The sequence below is a fragment of the Lynx canadensis genome, chromosome B4 (assembly GCF_007474595.2).
Source record: "Lynx canadensis isolate LIC74 chromosome B4, mLynCan4.pri.v2, whole genome shotgun sequence".
Classification (NCBI taxonomy): domain Eukaryota; kingdom Metazoa; phylum Chordata; class Mammalia; order Carnivora; family Felidae; genus Lynx; species Lynx canadensis.
In genome coordinates this window covers 31,986,524-32,005,727 of record NC_044309.1, presented here as the reverse complement: position 1 = coordinate 32,005,727, position 19,204 = coordinate 31,986,524, and the positions used below count along the sequence as shown (strand labels likewise).

The following is a 19,204-nucleotide window of genomic DNA, read 5'->3' as shown; positions in this document are numbered from 1 at the left end:
AGCACTGGACTACTCCCACAAAGAAAACTGGACAGATTTCCATGATGTCAGATCAGCAGGAAGTTCCACAAGATAACAGGCAGGCTACCACTATTCCATCCTGTACACCAGAAAAGCGGAACACTGAATAATCTGAATATAAACAGTGATAAGATCTCAGAATACAGTAGTAGAAAGCATACCAGTGTGGAGTCTGGAGATCTACTCATTCAGTCCAACCTGGTGACCTCAGATAACTCTGAGCCTTGGTTAAGGAGAGCCCAGTAAGATGATCTCTGAGGCCCCTCTGAGAACCTAAAAATCTATGATTTTATGACTCTTTCCACCGAAACTCTTCAACACCAACTGAGAAGGGCAATCCCCATGCCTGCAGCAGGCCTACCTCAACCCAATACGCTCAAGAGGGAAGAGATCTGCTTCTAACTCCTCTAGAAGAGGCCACCTCGGGGAGGCCAGCTCTTTCAGAACTGCATTCCAGAGATGTCTAAACTGTCAAAAGTTTTAAAGTGTTTGTTTTATTCTGTAAAACCCATGATATTTAAGCCCATGTTATAAGAAATTACCTTTACCTAGCAATATTATTAATAACTAATATTTACTGAGTGCTTACTTTGTACCAAGCACCTTATCTTTTCTTTCATTTTTATGCCTGCAACAATTCCATGAGGTAGATATTTTTATTATCCCCATTTTACAGAAAAGGAAGTTGCAACTGAAGAAAGTTATTAAGTAACAGACCCACATTCTCACAGTTCGCACATGGCAGAGCAGAGAGTCTAACCTGCAACCTGACTGGAGACCTACCTCCTGACTCATGGGTCTTCCTGCGTTTCACTAACTTTAAAGGTAAGAACAACCAATGACATTGGGAAATATCCCTGTCTCCAGACAGGAATTCTGATTTCCCTTTTTTTAACTCCCCCTCCAATATATCCTACCCACGAATACCCAGTGAATCCCCTAAAAACTCCCAACTCAATCATCCCCTGAGAAAAACATTCCTCACTGCCTAAGAATAATGCTCAAATTCCCTAGCAGAGCCTCAGATGACTTCTCCAGTCTTCTCTCTTCGCTTCTATGAACTTCTTATAGTGCCAGAAATACTCTCTAAAACGCTTGCTTCAAATTCACTTTATTCAAAATAATTACTGGGCACCTACTACATATCACTTATTCATTACTTTTTGTTGAACATCTGTAAGTGCTGTGTTAGACTCTGTGCTAGACTCTGGGGTATGATGGTAAACAGGATGGACTTGCCTCTGCCCTCACAGAATTGAGAGGCAAGCCTTATTCGTACCACCCTCCATGCCTAGAAAGCTCATTTTCCCCTTTTCATCAAAATTCCACATAGGCTCCAAGGTTCCACTTGAACCCTCCTCCTCCAACATGGATCTCATGGCCTGCAATACTCACACAACACTACCCATCGGTACCCCTGATACTCTTCTACGGCTACAACAAAGTCGATAATGGGCATGAAGCACAGCACAGTTCCAGGCACACTACACATATTCAATAAACATTAATCCATTCACCTCTTTCACCTTTTTACATAATAAAGATTTCTTTTTTTGTAACTTTTCACTGTAAATCTTATTTCCCACATAAGCTCTCTATTCTTTAATGAGCAAGTATGGTTATATTCTCATCCATATGCAGCCCTACATTTTGCATATGTTCAGTACTTTTAATTAAAAGATCTTTTCATCATCCATTCTACAATGTGAGGATTTCATCTCCCTGCTAGTAGTCCAGTCATGCACCATCCCCAGCTACTGTTTTAGTATACGTCTATTCCCACCACAATTTTAAAATTATTACTTATGGACACCTGAGTGGCTCAGTCAGTTCAGGTCACGATCTCATGGTTTGTGGGGTGAACCCCACATTGGGCTCTCTGCTGTCAGCACAGAGCCTGCTTCAGATTCTCTGTCTCCCTCTCTCTCTGCCTCTCCCCCTCTAGTGCTCTCTCAAAAATTAAATAAACATTAAAAAAATAAAATAAAAAAATTACTTAAAATAATGCAAGTAACTAAGCACCTGAAAAGATGTTCCACATCATATGTCATCAGGGAAACGCAAATTAAAACAACAAGATACCACTACACACCTAACAGAATGGCCAAAATACAAACCAGGATGCAGAACAACAGGAACCCTCACTATTAAACCGCTAGCGGGAATGCAAAATGGTACAGCTACTTTGGAAAACAATTTGGTGGTTTCTTAACACAGATGATGATACTCTTACCATACAATCCAGCAATCACATTCCTTGGTATTTAGTCAAAGGAGCTGAAAACTTATGTCCACACGAAAACTTGTTTGCAGATGTTTAGAGCACTTTTATTCATTAATTACCAAAACTTGGAAGCAACTGAGATGTCCTTCAGTAGGTGAATGGATAAACTGTGATACATTCAGAAAACAGAGTATTATTCAGCACTAAAAAGAAATGAGCTATCAAGCCATGAAAAGACATGGAGGGACCTTAAATGCATAGTACTAAGTGAAAGAAGCTGTAGGGGCAAGGGCAGGCTGCTCCAAAATGTGCCACTTTGGCATACTGATTATTCTGAATAAAAGGTACTTAAGAGACATCCTACCTAAGACGAATATTCACACCCTCTTCTGTCCCCCTGAAAGCAGGAACTAAATCTCCCATGGGAAAGCTGCCCTCCCTGTACCTGGAGGTAAAGAGCCATCCTCATCACCAGAGCTGGGAAATTTAGAGCCCAGAAGGCTGCATAAATAACCCTTATTACTTTTTACTTTTAAGTGCCCCAGCCCAAATTCTACTTATAATTCCTTATAATTGATGCTTCCAAAGTTAGGGGTTTTTTTGTCTTATCAGTTCCTTGCAGATGTATTGTCTCTTTGTCTAAAAAGTATAAAAATTGCCTGCCTCAGTCATTTCCGTGAGGTGTCAATTTCATTATTGTGCCACCTTGTGCACAGAATAAAATTCTGGTTATTTCTCCTGTTAATCTGTCTCATATAAAATTTAATTCTTAGTCCAACTATAAGACCTTAACGGATAGAAAATAACTTTTCCTTTCCTTCAAAATCAATCTGAAAAGGCTATATATACTGTGTGACTCCAGCTATATGACATTCTGGAAAGGGCCAAATTATGGAGACAGTAATAAGATGAATAGCTGCCAGAGGCTGGGGTGGAAGGGAGAAACAAACAGAAGGTATACAAAGGATTTAAGGGTAGTGAAAATATTCTGTATGATATGATAATGATGGATACATATCACTGTACATTTGCCCAAAGCCGCAGAACATAGAACACCAAGAGTGGACTCTAAGGTAAACTATGGACTTTGGGTGATTATGATGTGTCAGTGTAGGCTAATCAATTGTAACAAATGTTATCACTCTTGTGGGAGATTTTGGTAGTGGGGGAAGCTATGTATGTGGGGCAGCAGGGGGTATAGGAGAAATCTCTGTACTTCTCAATTTTGCTGTGAACTTGAAACTGCTCTATTTATAAAGATAATAAAAAAAATAACACAGGCCACTTTCTTTCAAGAAGCCTCTGAACTTGAGACCTTTTGAACACTAAGATAAGGTAGCATCCTAACCAAAAGTGTGAAAAGAAAAAAGGCCCCCTTTTGTCCCAAACGTAAAGTAAGCACCTATTTTCAATGCCAGATTGGAGGCAGTGACCAGACAGCTAGCTGGCTAACTCCAAATAAAGATGTGCCAGCTTCAGGAACACAACACCACTATGCCTTTGGTATCAGAGAAGGCAGCAGCACTGGTGCACAGGGAAATAACACAGAGCCGTGTTCCTCAGCCTGTGAAGAGAGCGCTGAAGGGCTCCAGGAACCAGGTTTCTCTATTAAGCAATGCAACAGGCAGCATGTACAGAACCACAGACAGAGAGAAGGTGGGCAAGAGCTCCCAATGGACCAAATGAGCTTCACCCTTGCTCCACAGAGGCCCTTTTAAAGACATCCCCAATGTCAACCCAAGAATTTAGGGTCACTTTGTTTTTGCCCTGAACAAAGCAGAAAAAATAGACAAAGATTTATGAATATGTGGATGCTACCTTAAAGCTACCTTTGTGTAAACATAAAACCCTTAAAATGTTTCTTGTTCTGATAAACCACCTTTCACAAATGCCAATTTAGAAGGTAAACTGGCACAACCTTGTGGGGAAGGTGGGAGCAGGTGGCAACAGGGAGTACTTTGGCAATGTACATTAAACAAACCAGAATCTAAATATATACCTACCCTTGACTCATAAAATCTAATCCTAAGAACTCCCTAAGGAACAAAGCAAAGATGTGGCCCCAAAATGTACATACTTGATTAGTCTTCTAAGAATTTTATGTAATATAAAAATTGTACGTAATATAGAAAAGGATGAATAGATTAGAAGAGCAAATGATGGCAGGGTCATAAAATAGAATACAGGGATTAAAAATGATGAGACTTGGGGCGCCTGGGTGGCTCAGTTAAGCATCCGACCCTTGACCTTTGCTCAGGTCATGATCTCACAGTTTGTAAGTTCAAGCCCCCAAATCAGGCTCTGCACTAGTAGTGCTTAGGATTCTTTCTCTCCTTCTCCCTTTGCCCCTTTCCCATTCTCTCTCTCTCATTCTCTCTCAAAATAAATCAACTTTTTTAAAAAATGATGAAACAGAAGTATATTTACTGACATGGAAAAGCGAATGTGAAAAAAATTAAGTTTTATAAAAGTACCCAAAAGGTACCTCTCACACAAGGTATCCCAATGAGTCAACAAGGTAACATTGTTTCCACAGCAAGTCAGTTAAAATCCTTTTAATGGAGATTTTATCTTGAACAGTGGACAATTCAGTTACTCTATGAATGTCTGTCTATTCCCTTCTGTCACACTTAAACTGGCATCCAAAGTACACATGCAAGAACTAGCAAGGACAGCCCTAGATCTGTGCTATCCAACAAGAGACACTAGCCACATGACTATCTACATTAGATTCTTTAAAGTTAAATAAAATTCAAAATTCAGTTCCTTGGTTACACTAGCCACATTTCAAGTGCTCAGCAGGCAACATGTGGCTGTGACTACCATATTAGCACAGATATGGAACACTTCTATCATCACAGAAAACTCTAATGGAGAGCACTGCCCTAGAACAAAAGGAAAGGGTTAGTCTCAAAGAAGATAAAATAGGGCTTAACTAATAAAAAATGGAAGTGCATGCAGCCCAAGCTTCCAGGTTAGTGTCCACACTAAGCTACAGCATGGCCCATATAGCAATTGCTGAAAAACCTCAAACTCTCTTCTGTTAATACAGATGTCACCAATAACTTAAACATAAAGTATGCATCTCAGTGAAATCCTCTTAAGCTGAAACCTAAAAATGTTAATATTAGTTCAATAATATGTCCACTGCATAAAAAGGCTTCTTCACTGTTCTTGGGAAATGAATTCAGAACCGGTTCGTTTCAAAAAACAAAACAAAACAAAATCAACCTCATTTCTTTCTTATAGTTTATTTATTTTGACAGAGCAGAACAGGGGCAGAGAAAGAGAGAGAGAGAGAAGCCCAAGCAGGTTCTGCACTGTCAGTGCAAAGCTTGATCTGGGGCTCGAATTCACAAACCACGGCATCATGACCTGAGCTGAAATCACACGCTTAACTGACTGAACCACCCAGGCACCCCCAACCTCTTTTCTTAAATTTAGATCCAAATCAGTAGTAAAGCATTTGATCACTCAACTTGCACATGAAGCCCCAAATCACATGCTTTTTGCAAAATAAAAGAATCTATTTTATTCTCAAAAAGTAAATCATTGCCACCATCCCATCAAAACATATGTCTAACAAGCTAAAATGAAATTAATATTTTTAGAAAGCCAATGACTTCATTTAGAGGCACTTAGGGCATACAAAAATTGGTATCTGTGCATATATTTACACATACAGATACAAAAAGTGAGAAAGAACAAGTATGCAATTTACTAAACACACTTAATTTTTCAGGTCAATGAACATGAACAAGAAATTCAATCATCTAAAGATAAAAGAATCTCTTCCCATTCACTACAACAGATAAATAAATTCTTCCATCTGGTTTTGTAATACACTAATCATTTTGTAGTTGATAAATGAGTCTAATCACTTTTAACTTATTTTGAAATAATTTTCAGATTACAGAAGAACTGTAAAAATTTCAGTTCCCTTCCCTCAGCTTCCCCTAAGGTCAATAGGCATAGTATAATTTTTAAACTAACATTAATACTATTAGCTAAAGATTTTATTTAGGTTTATAATTATTTTCTTTTTATCTAATATTACACTTAACTGGAAATTTCTAAGCATACAAGGATTAATGGAGGCAAAAGAGAACTGACAACTCAAAACCTAGGGAAGTTAACCAAAACCATCTCAATTTGCAATAGGTAACCCAATAGCAGGTAATCCTGACAAGAGCATACAAATCAGACGATTTTAGCTCTGGTTATTCTGTGGCTTTTAATTTGTGAAGTTTATAATTTATCTACTAGCAATAGGAGGCACAGAAATGTCTCCTTATTTGTTAAGCACAGAAGAAATGAATCTAGCTTTTCTTTTGACCTTTTGATGAGGGGGCATCTGGGTGGCTCAGTTGGTTAAGTGTCCAACTGTTGATTTCAACTCAGGTCATGAGCATGGTTCGTGAGATGGAGCCCCGCATGTCTCTGTGCTGAAACTGGGGAGCCTGCTTGGGATTCTCTCCCTCTCTCTCTTCTCCTCCCTTGCTTATGCTCTTTCTCTCAAAGTAAATAAATAAACTTCAAAAAAAAAAAAAAAGATATTGGGGCAACTAAGTGGCTCAGTCAGCTAAGTGTCTGACTTTGGTTTAAATCATGATCTCATGGTTCTTGAAGTTAGAGCCCTGTATAAGGCTCTGTGCTGACAGCTCAGAGCCTGGAGCCACTTCGGATTCTGTGTTTCCCTCTCTCTTCCCCACTAGTCCTCTCTCTCTTTCTCTCTCTCTTTCTCTCTCTCTCTCTCTCCCAAAACTAAATAAAACATTTTAAAAAAATAATTAAAAAAATAAAAAGATATTAACACTGCAGTTAAACAATCAACCACTCATTGCCACCCAAGTCTTTATATCAAGAGGACAGTTAAACATAAATATGAAAATAAGTATTTTTTCTTTTCTAGCTGAGTAACAAATTTATGTTATTCTTGCTTTCAATTTCAAATGTCCTCAAGAGAAGATAAGCAATGTCCTCCAGGAAAGATTACCTATCTTATTTATACTCCATAAGCCTCACCAGCTCAATAAACATTACCAGGTAAGTTTGAGATAGAACAGACTCTTAAGTATGAAGCCCAGTGATAAAAATCTTTCACCTGCATTTGGAATTTCCCACTTTCCAAAGTACTAATCACCAAATTTCAACATGATAAAAAAAATCACACCTTTGTTTAAAAATACCTTTGTTTAGGGGCAGGCACCTGGACAGCTCAGCCAGCTAAGCATCGGACTTCGGCTTAGGTCATGATCTCTCTTGGTTTGTGAGTTGGAGCCTCGCGTCTGGCTCTGTGCTGACAGCTGGGAGCCTGGACCCTGCTTCATATTCTGTGCCTCCCTCTCTCTCTGCCCTCCCCTGCTCACACTCTGTGTCTCTCACTCGCTCTCTCTCAAAAATGAATAAAAGGTTAAAACAAATTTTTTTTTAAATACCTTTAAGTTGACTGTTAAACATATAGTAACATATGTGTGTGTATATATATATATATACACCATATATATATATGTGGTGTACTTGGACTTAAACCAGCACCAGGCAAACTCACAATAAAAAAATGTCCACATTTCAACTAAAACAGTAGCTAGAAAAAATGAACTAGAAAAATGAAAAACATGCACAGAAGTGAATTGCCTAATAAACATACTAATGTAGATAATGTTCATATGGGGCACCTGGGTGGCTCAGTTGGTTGGTTGGTTAAGCGTCCAACTTCGGCTCAGGTAGCGATCTCACCAGAAGTGCGGAGCCTCCTTGGGACTATGTCTCTCTCTCTCCCTCTCTCTACTCCCCCCCCCCCCCACCACCACTTGTGCGCTCTCTCTCGCTCTCTCTCTCAAAATAAATAATTTTTTTTTTTTTTTAAAGCTGAGTTCGAGCCCCGCATCAGACCCTGTGCTAACATCTCAGAGCCTGGAGCCTACTTCAGATTCTGTGTCTCTCTGTCTCTCTGCCCGTCCCCTGCTCCCACTCTGTCTCTCTCTCAAAAATAAATAAACATTAAAAAAAAAGCTGACTTTCACATAAGAATTCAAAACTCTTTAGAAATGTCATCTTTAATATTTTACACTACTACAAATATGAATTCAAAGATTATCCTAATGATCTGACCCTCCCACCACATTTTTAAATTAGTTAAATGCGGGGCGTGCCTGGGTTGCTCAGTCGGTTGAGCGTCCAACTTTGGCTCAGGTCATGATCTCTCGGTTAGTGAGTTTGAGCCCCGCATTGGGCTCTGTGCTAACCGCTCAGAGCCTGGAGTCGGCTTCGGATTCTGTGTCTCCCTCTCTCTCTGCCCCTCCCCCACTCATGCTCTGTCTCTCTCTGTCTCAAAAATAAATAAACATTAAAAAAAATTAAAAAAAAATTAGTTAAATGCATAACATTATTTTTAACCAATTTATAAACATATGTCTGGTGGTCAAAAGGCAACCTTTTGGTATATCTAATTACATGGGGGACAAATAGGATGCAGAATTTAGTCAACTTTCTGTTACTAGTGTTGATGTAGAGCAATGCTAGCTTGAATAACCTAAAGACAGGAATTAAAAAAAAAAAATTTTCTGTTATCTGAGTACTTCAATTTCACCCCTGCATGCCTGTTGTCTTGTTCAGATGGATGGGGACTTTATGGGTCAAAGAACTAAAAGACCAGAAATCATCTGAGATATGAGATCAAAGGATCCCAAACCACCAAGAGCACTGTAACACACATTCTCATCAAGTAAACTGACTATAAATCTGGATCCTTCCATCATCTCTCTGACACCAGTCCGAGGATAAGAACATTCAGATTTTTCCATATTACTTGAATTAGAAAATTATACTCTTTTTCTTTTTTTTTTTAAGTTTTATTTATTTTGAGGCAGAGAGAGAGAGAGAGAGAGAGAGAGAGAGAGAGAAAGCATTAGTGGGGGAGGGGCAGAGAGAGAGGGGGAGGGAGAGAGAGAATCCCAAGCAGGCACCACACTGTCAGCTTGAAGCCTAATGCAAGGCAGGAAACCAGGGAGATCATGACCTGAGCTGAGTCAGATGCTTAACTGACTGAGACACCCAGGCACCCCTAGAAAATTATATTCTTAGAGGAATCTATTAAAATGAATTTTGGAAAAACTATCACTTACCATCAAGAAAGACTGTATAAACCCATCTAAAGTCAAAAATTTCACCTTCTCCCTTCTCAAAGCCAATTCTTCCTCCTTACTTCTCCAACCTCCTTTACTAGAACAACATCCATCTGCAAAGATTTAGGGTCAACTCTTGAATCTTCCCTCACTCTTACACCTTTAGGCACAAAATTATATTGCTGCTTCACTCATTTCTTTCAACAATGATTTCATAATTACTCAGTATCAGGTGGGTAGAAATACAAAGACTTCTGTGAAAGCCTTTGCTCTGACTCAGCACATTTGCAATGTCAGAGTTGGGGAAAGGGAGTGTGGCAGTAGCAAGATAGCTTCTTTGTATACCCTCCTTTTCAATCCAATTATCTTACACAGATATTCTCAGTGAACCAACACAACTGATGTCACTGATTCTGATCTTTTCCCATTCCCATCTACTTCTCATATCTCCAACATATTAATCTTCCTGGGGCCTCTTTAATCAAGTGAGCAGACTACCCAAAAACCCTGACACTCCCCAACTTGGCATTCAGGGCCCTATACCACATGAACACATTAGGCTGCAACAGACCCAAGACCTGTCCAGACTATTCTACCCCTCTTCTGAGAATAAACTGACTCCATTCACCATGACCCAAATAAATCCTGTACTTTCCCTCCTCTAGGCCTTTTCCACTGTCATTCCCCCTTTATCTGAAAAGTCTTATATTTTTCTATTCACAAGAACCACCCACCCAAAAGACCAAGCCCAAACCATTCTTCCCTGAAGCTATCCCAAATCACCTGCGGTCAAAAGTCATCTCTTCCACCTTTGACATCTTACAGCACATTCTTTTTGGTCTGACTTTAGCACCTACTTTTGTAACAACTAACATGGTACATATGACACAGTGCCTTAAATGATAATGTATATACTTCTTATCTTCACAATTAGAATTTCATGATCTATTCAAGTTTAGCGACCTAGAGTCAGAGGCCATGTCTTGTGTATCTCTGTAATACTTACGTGCTTAATATAATGTTGTGGTCCTCCATAGATGTTGAGTATTATTTCTTTAATGAATTAATGAAGATTTCAGTGAGCAAATTGACAATTCTCAAACCTATATTACAAATTACTCACATATACTTGAAAAATAGCATCCAGTTTTTTTTAATTCCTGCCTACTATGTATCAAGTTTTCTTTGTCTCAAAAACATGAGTTTTAGAAACATACCCTAAGGAAATGTCGGCAAAGACATGCAAACAAAATACTGTATTTTTTTTTTAAGAAAAGAAAAACTTGAAGGACAAAACCTAAGAATTCAACGCTACAGGGGCATCTAGGTGGCTCCTGGGTTCTGGTGAAGTATGGGGCTTTCTGCACACTCCTCCACCCCACACCGAACAGAGTTCCAAAATGTAAGCTCAGTTAGCTGCAACTAGCCTTGGCTTCTTGGCAGAGTGTATCCCATGACACATGCACCCACTGGCCTCTCTTATTTAGTGTCACTTTGGTGTGTTGGAAAAAGGATTACAGGAAGCTGGTACCTTTGGCTTATTCTTTTCTCTGTGTGTAAGTAATCAACCATCAAAATTCAGAAGTGATTTGTTGTATCTTTACCGACCAAATTAGTCAGGCCTTGGCCTTGCCTTGTCTTGTGTGTATGAGCTCTAGAAGAGGTGGTCACAAATGGCGCCAAGTTCTTGGGACTACTGCTACAAACCAAATGATAATCTTTACATGTAAGCAGGATAAAGAAGACAGTTAGTTGCAAAAGTTCACCTTTTCAATTTCACTTGTTCTTATGTGCAGTACAATCTTGTCTTCCTCCACTAAACCCATCCTTAAGAGCAGAGATATGCTCTCTTCTACTTTCCTTTATAGTTTTATCAGTTCCGTGTAGATAGCTTTATGCAGTGGCAGTACTCAATAAATATTGCTGACCATCTCACACAATGTTATTTTGTCCCTAAGCTACAGGTAGATAAGCTGCTGCTCTTTGATTTCACAGAAACAACAGGCAAAATCATGACAGCTTAAAAAAAGAGAGAGAGAGAAAGTTATTTAAGGTCACATTTTCAGGCATCATGATTTGCTACTGACGTTACAATGATGTTCTGTAAAAGAAAACATTACATCCATATTTTGTAAGAGGGAAGAAAGCAGATTTTCCAAACCAAGATAAAAACTATTTCTAAACAGCAAATATCCTGCCAGAAACTAAGGAAGTGCTCAGGAATGATGAGGACCCATCTAAAGAACACAGTCTGGAAAGGAACCAGTTTGAAGAGGCTCCCACCAACCAACTCTGGGACAACTGAAGCAACAAAAAATAACAGGTTACAACTCACTGAATACAATAAAAATCCATGACTCAATGCTGATAATTATACAAATGGGGAGAAGGAAGACCTGTTCCTTATAGTGCCTACTAGGAAAACTGAGATGATGCTAAAAATTATCAACAGACATTACAACTAATGAGTGAAACTTTGATAAGAAATAGAATACAGACTGGCATGCCTGGGTGGCTTAGTGAGTTGAGCGTCTGACTTCGGTTCAGGTCATGATCTCACAGTTTGTGAGTTTGAGCCCTGCGTTGGGCTCTGTGCTAACAGCACAGAGCCTAGAACCTGCTTCGGATTCTGTTTCTCTCTCTCTCTCTCTCTCTCTCTCGATCCCTCTCTCTCCCTCTCTGCTCCCATTAATGGTCTGTCTCTGTCTCTCAAAAATGAACAAACGTTAAAAAAAAAAAAAAAAACTTAAAAAAAAATAAAAAGAAATAGAATACTTACATACTCTCAATCTCCATACAAATTACTTATTAATTATTATTAATTAAAGCTACTTAAGAAACCTGAATGGTACCACCCTTAACCACACAATAAAGTTAACATCACCAATGCTGAGACAGATAACATGTGCCTCTTGATATGATGCATCATATCTGCAGTATTCCTCCCAAAAATGTATATAAAACCTGAATCTAATCAAGAGAAAACATCAAACAAACCCAAACTGAGTGATATTTTATAAAATAACATGTGCTCTTTAAAAATGCCAAGGTTGTGGGGAGCCTGGGTGGCTCAGTTGCTTAAGCAGCCGACTTCAGCTCAGGTCATGATCTCATGGTCCATGGGTTCAAGTCCCATGTCAGGCTCTGTGCTGACAGCTCAGAGCCTGCAGCCTGCATCAGATCCCGGAGCCTGCTTTGGATTCTGTGTCTCCCTCTCTCTCTGGACCTCCCCCACTTACACTCTGTGTCTCTCTCTCTCTCTCAAAAATAAATAAACATTAAAAAAAAATGTTTTTTAATGCCAAGGTTGTAAAATACAAAGAAATGTTTATTAGATGTTAAATGAATGCAGTATCTCTACCCATTCAAATATTTACTGAGCAACTACCATGTGCCAAGTACTGTTCTAGGTAACGGGGATATCATGGTGGATATCATAGTCCATATCCTCATGGAGTTTATCTTCTTGTGGGGAGGGGAAGACATACAACAAATATGCAAACAAGGTAAAGTGAGAAAATGAGGGAGCTGGCACAGTGGTGGGAGGGTTCCTTTCTCTGGATTATGTTTCCAGGAAAAGACTGTCTGAGGAGGTAACACAGGATGTCCAGGAGCCAACCAGCTAATCATCTCTGGTATGACCTTGTAAAGTCGAAGCAATAACAACTGCATAGACCCTGGGACAGGGACAAGCTTGGTAGTTTGAAAAACATCAAGGAAGCCCTTATGGCTGAGGTCCCTTCATGAGAAATGAGGTTTTATGTGGCAGGCAGCAACAAATACTAATTAATGACTGTGAGCCATCGGGCGGTGTTTGTGTTTTACTCGAACCATAAGAGCCAAGCAGGGTTTTAGGCAGGGCAATGACATGATCAACTCCACATTTGTTAAGGGGAGAGACAGGATTGTAAGAAAGAACAGACTAAACAGAATAAATCCTAAGAGGCAATTAATTATAAGAAGCCAGAGAAACTTGCTGTATCTTCCCAGAGATCTCTGCAACTACAATACAGAGTCATTTTTCTATACCAGACTCTAACAGGAAATAGCACTATTACCAAACCTAAATCTACAATAATGGAATATTATGTGAGTAATACATTTGGTTAAATAGTAGGAATAGATTTTTCCAAAGGAGCACCACCCAGCAAACTTTACTGAAACCAAGTTAAGTAGACCCTGCCATAATTAGAATCACTCTTCTGCTCTCCACATCCACCTTGCCCCAAAGCCACTTGCCTTGCTTCCCCCATTCATATATATCACCAGGTTCCCCGCTCAGAGACTTCTGAGCTATCTACCATACAGCAATTCCCAGAGGCTACTCTGCCAGTCTCAACTTTTAGCCAACAAAACAGTGTCTTAACATGCATATAGCTAAGCATTTACCACATACTTACTCTGCTTTAATTGCTGCTATTGACTGCTCAAATCAAACTCTAAGGGCAAAAATCTAATCAACTGAGTAATCTATAAAGCAAAAAGAAAAACACTACCAGGAAAGATTTTCAGTTTCTATCTTCATAATGCAAAAAAAAATTTTAGCTGTTTATTTTTCAGAGAGAAAGTGGTGGGGGGAGGGGCAGAGAGAAAGAGAGACAGAAGATCCGAAGTAGGCTTTGTGCTGACAGCAGCAAGCCCCGTGTGGAACTCGAACTCACCAACTGTGAAATCATGACCTGAGCCAAAGTTGGACGCTTAACTGACTGAGCCACCCAGGCACTCCATAATACAACAATCTTTACAGCTATGTCAAAGTGTACACTATTTTAAAATGCTATGGAAGTAAACAAACATGCAAAAATGTCAATAAAAACCTTCTTAGCATTTTTATAATTTATTTAATCAATTAGAGCCAAAAGCATAGTGAATGTTAAGACACTAAATGGAACATTTTAGAAGTGCTAAGTTAATTTAAGTTATATAAACTGCTAAAAAAAAAATCTAAGATGGGAGAGCTGACAGATGTTCATAGCATAAGAACATTCTGTAAAAAGTGGACAAACCTGGAATTTATAAGGGGCAAGTTCAGAGAGAAATAAATTGTAATTTTATTTATAATTTTATTCAAAACTTACTTATTTTCTAGCTTTCAAGTCACCAAAAGTCTCAAAGACTTTTTTTTAAATTTCTTAACATAACCATGCTTTTCTGCTAACGCTAAGGTTCATCTTTTCAAAAGAGGGTGCTAACTTCTCCCCAACCTGAGTTTTACCCAAATTCACTCATTTTAGGTCTACTATATTTGGGAATGCCTTAGGAAAACCAAAACAATGATCTTAAAAAACAAATATATGAGAAAACTATTTCTAACTGCCATTCTCTGAAATCTGCTTCCCCCAACCATTCACTAACCCCTCCAACCTCACCCCTTATATTCATTCTCCACAACAAACAGTGGAAAGGCTTCCTGTCTATATCCCCAACCTTGACCTTCACTACTCCATAGATGACTGGACACCTTTTGTCGGGGGGAGCCATCCTATTAAATAATCTGAGTGAACTCAATCCTTTCTCCTGGGGAATTAGAACACAGAGATTCTAGTCAGTCTTTTGTGGACCTAGAATTGAAGACATTGGGGTAGCCATTTGTACCATGTTCAAAGAAAGAAAGCTATTTTATAAAGAGAATAAAGATTTACAGAAAAATAAATATGAGACACAGAGAAAGATAAGATCAACTAAAACTGACCAGAGAATTTAAAAGCAAAATACAAAGCTTTGCGCAGTGGCAGTATCGGAGCCAATGAGGTTTATCCGAGGCGCGATTATTGCTAATTAAAAGCAAAATACTGAAAGAGATAGCTGCCTCAATTCCTATAAGCTATTCAACTCCCAATTCCAAGTCCTTGTAAGACTCAGTTATGTTCTGCACCATGGCAGTTCATAAAATACACTCATATACTTCCAATAACTCTTCCTTCCCCCATTCTCCACTCTAATCAGTTTTAGTGGACTTCTGTTACAACCAAAAGAAACGTAACTAATGTTTGTGGTAAGTAGCCTCCAAGAGGCCCCTAAAGTATCTCTAGGTTTTCACACTCTTATGTAATACCATCTCCTTGAGTATAGGTTGGATTTCAGAGACTTGAGCCTAACAAACAGCAATGATGGCATGTTACTTCCAAACTCAGGTTATAAAAATGCTGTAGCTTCCATCTTGGGGGTCTCTCATGCTCTCCCTCAGACTGCTTCCTCTGGAGACAGCCAGATACCACGTTGCTACCTGCCCTAAGGAAAGGCAAACATAGGAAGGAACTATTGACAACAACCAAAGAGCATCTGTTGCCATGAACATCCATTTGAGTAAGTTTAGAAGCAGATTCTCTCCTAGTTGAGCCTTGAGAGGACTATAGCCCCAGCCAACAGCTTGACTACAATCTCATGGAAGAACCTGAGCCAAAGGCTCCCAGCTAAACTATGCCTGAAGTCCTGACCCACAGAAACAGAAAAAATACTGTTGCTCTAAGCTGCTACATTTGGGGATAATTGGTTACACAGCTTAATAACTAACATAATTCTCTAAGACATAATTATCATTCAGGTTGTAAAAAAAAAAAACAAAACAAAACAAAATTAAGATGGGTCAAGATTAACTTCTTCTTGGGAATATTTAACTTTGTTGTGGGAACTGTAGTGTTGAGTGAAAAGGCTCTAACCTTCCTGCCTCTTTTCCTCCCCCAGCCCAATCAGGGGACTTGCTCTCAGGCTGCAAACCACTATACACTAGTTGTGTGATGCTGAGGAGCAATCCCTCTTAGCTCAGTTGCCTTATCTGTAAAATGAGGATCTCTATGGTACTTGACAGTATGAATGCTCTAGGACTCTATTTTCTCATACTCAACAAAAACAGCATATTGCTTTCATAGGTCTGAAAACCTCTATTCTGTCTTCCATGTTACAACTTTGAGTAATCCTTTTACAAAATCTAGAAGATATGCAAAATACACAAAACTGTTCTCCAATGCACATCCATCCATTATGAAATCTTTTAGAACAAATGTCCTCCTAATAAGCATAATCCATTATGTAAGATTTTTGGGTATTAAGCCACCAAAAAGTTCCACATTACTTACTAACTTCAGAATGAACCTATGTCCCAATGCATCCTGGATCTTTCAGAAACAGAGTTTCCATCTGCCTGTAGCACACTTCCTGTCTCTTCCCCATTCCCACCCCTCTTGTCATTGCCATAGGGCTGTCCTGGCAAAGCCTTCCCTGACCACATACCCTTATCACCCAGGGCAGAGGTAATCATTCTGGCCTCCCTTCTACCTCTGTACACTACAATCATTTATTTATAGATCTGTCTCCCTTAATAGATCATTAGGACCTTAAGGGCAAGGTCCAAGTTATATTGCTACTGCATTCCCAGCATCCAGCAGGGAACAGGGAACTTAGCACTTAGAGGAACCAATGTTTGTTGACCTACTTAAGAACTGAACCTTAAAATCCTATAGGGGGAGGGGGCAGTGGGCATCAAATTCTCACACTTCTTAAAAATGCCCCCACCACAGGGGGAATTTAATGGACCGACTAGAGTAATCTGACTACTGTAGTCGTGACTCTGAGCCTAGGCATTGCAGGTACCACTAATTTCCCCCTAACGTGTTGGAGAATAGGCATCTCAGCCAACACCTGCCTACTAAATTCCATTTTCTCTCCAACTTCTTCTCTGTGGTTGAAGAGAACACATTCTAGAATCATATCCACATAGAGGATTTACGACTTGCTAAAATGCTAGTTTAAAAGGAAAGGAACTCGCCCCCACTTCTCTGTTTGCCTAGTTCCTCCAGTATTAGCATTCTGCTTAACACGGTCTCTTTATCTGCAGCACGAATTCCAAACTAAAAACCTGTCACCACTTTTGAACTCTGGTTCAAAAAAAAAAAAAATTGTGATCAGTTTTCAGCCACAGCCACCATCAGCATTAACAGTTATTTTCAAATAAAAAATAGTTAATAAGACATGTATTCTAGATAGACTTCAGTGGAGTAAAAAAAGTGAAATGAAAGCCAAAACATCATTTACCAAGCATCTTATAATAATATCTAAATTAGATGAACTATTTACACGGTCTGAAACAAACAATACAGCTAATTTAGATCTGAGTGATCACTCCCACCATGGGCTGGCTAAATTGAACCACCAAGCTGTACAAGGAGAAATGGCTCCATAAACTGGTAAGCTAAAGACACTCAAGAAAAGCATCAGTCTTTATTAAGAGAACAGGATTTCAATGCATCATAAGTACCCCTTTATATACAATACCCTAATAATTAGCTAGTTAACTGTTCACCAAAAGAGGTCCTGTAAGGGCACCTAACAAGCAGCACTTTTGTTCCTCTTGTTCCAATGCTTTTATATGCTTAAAATGAAAATATCTTAAATATTCTATAATCATAATTTTCTGTTTCAGAATTATATCCCTGGTCCCCACAAACTGCTAAAAGCCCTTATGTGGTACAAAATATGTTTTGTCATATTTTCATTTTGTGCAAACAGGCTTTGTATATAATTTGCATCTGAAAAGCAGGTGAAAGAGCTCAAGAATACATTTAGCTTGGGTAAGGCTAGACCTTCCCTGAGAGACCTTATTTCATGGAAACAGGCATATACTGGGGTTGGTTAAGCTTTAGATTCACCGTAAAAATAATACTTAATGTCACTTTGGAGAATACAGAAAAAATAAAGAGAAATAACCAAGGTCTAACTATTTCTTCATGGCTTAGCTTGATCAGATGAGTTTATCTTCCACGTCCCTTCCAGATGTGCCTTATAAACAAGGTAAGGCTCCTTCTTATGACTCCAAAAATGCTACTAATGGTTCTGCAGACACTGACAGCCCCAGAAATAGTCACAGCACTGAACACTTGGTCTTCCCATCTTTCTACCAGGAGCCTTTTCAATCCTGTAGTAATGGCTCAGGCAACCCTGTTTCCCTCTGTGCTCTGTAACAAGGGTGCTGAAAACCACCTCTCTAATGAATAGCTGCATTCTATAATGATAACGTTTCCTAACAATGTGTGCTACATGGGCGCAGAAGAGGTTGATTATACATTTTCAAACCTCAGGCTTTTGGAAAATATCTTCAAGTTCAAGAATCACTTCCATTTGTATCTTTACACTTTTACATCTAAGGGACTGACATTTTTGGCTCAAATATTTTTAGAGAAAACAATTGTCAGGAATACAACACCACCACATTTCTTGGAGCATTCTTCATCTAGACAAGCTATAAATCAAGACTTAAATTTTTAACCTCTATTTCAAGAAACCAATGCCACCACGTCCTTATTCCAGCAGAAGTGTCCTCAGGTAAAGAAACTGACTCGAAATCAAATAAATAGGTACCTCCTTAAAATTTTTTCCCTAAATGTGTAACAGTGCCACACAGATGCAACAAGGGTTTCCCCACTCCGCCCCAAAGGCTTCTACTAAGATGTTCTTGAATGTCAGACCCAAGAATCAAACATCCTGTGTTCACTGCCTGCCCCTGGAGGCCAGGTTATCAAGCTGTGGTTGGTGAAATTTCAAAAGATCCATAAAATACTAAATTGCTCTGAGCATTGTCAAACCAAGCCAAAGCTACTGTCACAAAACATAGACCAGAGAATTACAGACTATACAAGACATTCCATTTTTATATTCTTTATCAGAATAGACTCTCAAAAGGAAAACCCACTGTGAGTACTATAAAATATGAAAAACCCACACACAGCACTAGCCGATTTTAAAATTGAAGTAAAAAATAAAACTGTTGGTTAAAAGAAGAAAAACTTACCGTACCTTTCAGTATATTAAAAAGAAAGAAAGAAAGAAAGAAAGAAAG

At 39.0% G+C, this 19,204-nt stretch overlaps 1 protein-coding gene and 1 pseudogene across 2 annotated transcripts in view; one reads left to right on the top strand and one right to left on the bottom strand.

Moving 5' to 3' along the window:
• Nucleotides 1-19,204, bottom strand: part of CCNY (cyclin Y) — a 233,661-nt gene that overhangs the window by 201,945 nt on the left and 12,512 nt on the right. The window lies entirely within an intron of this gene.
• Nucleotides 15,090-15,206, top strand: LOC115519511 (annotated as a pseudogene).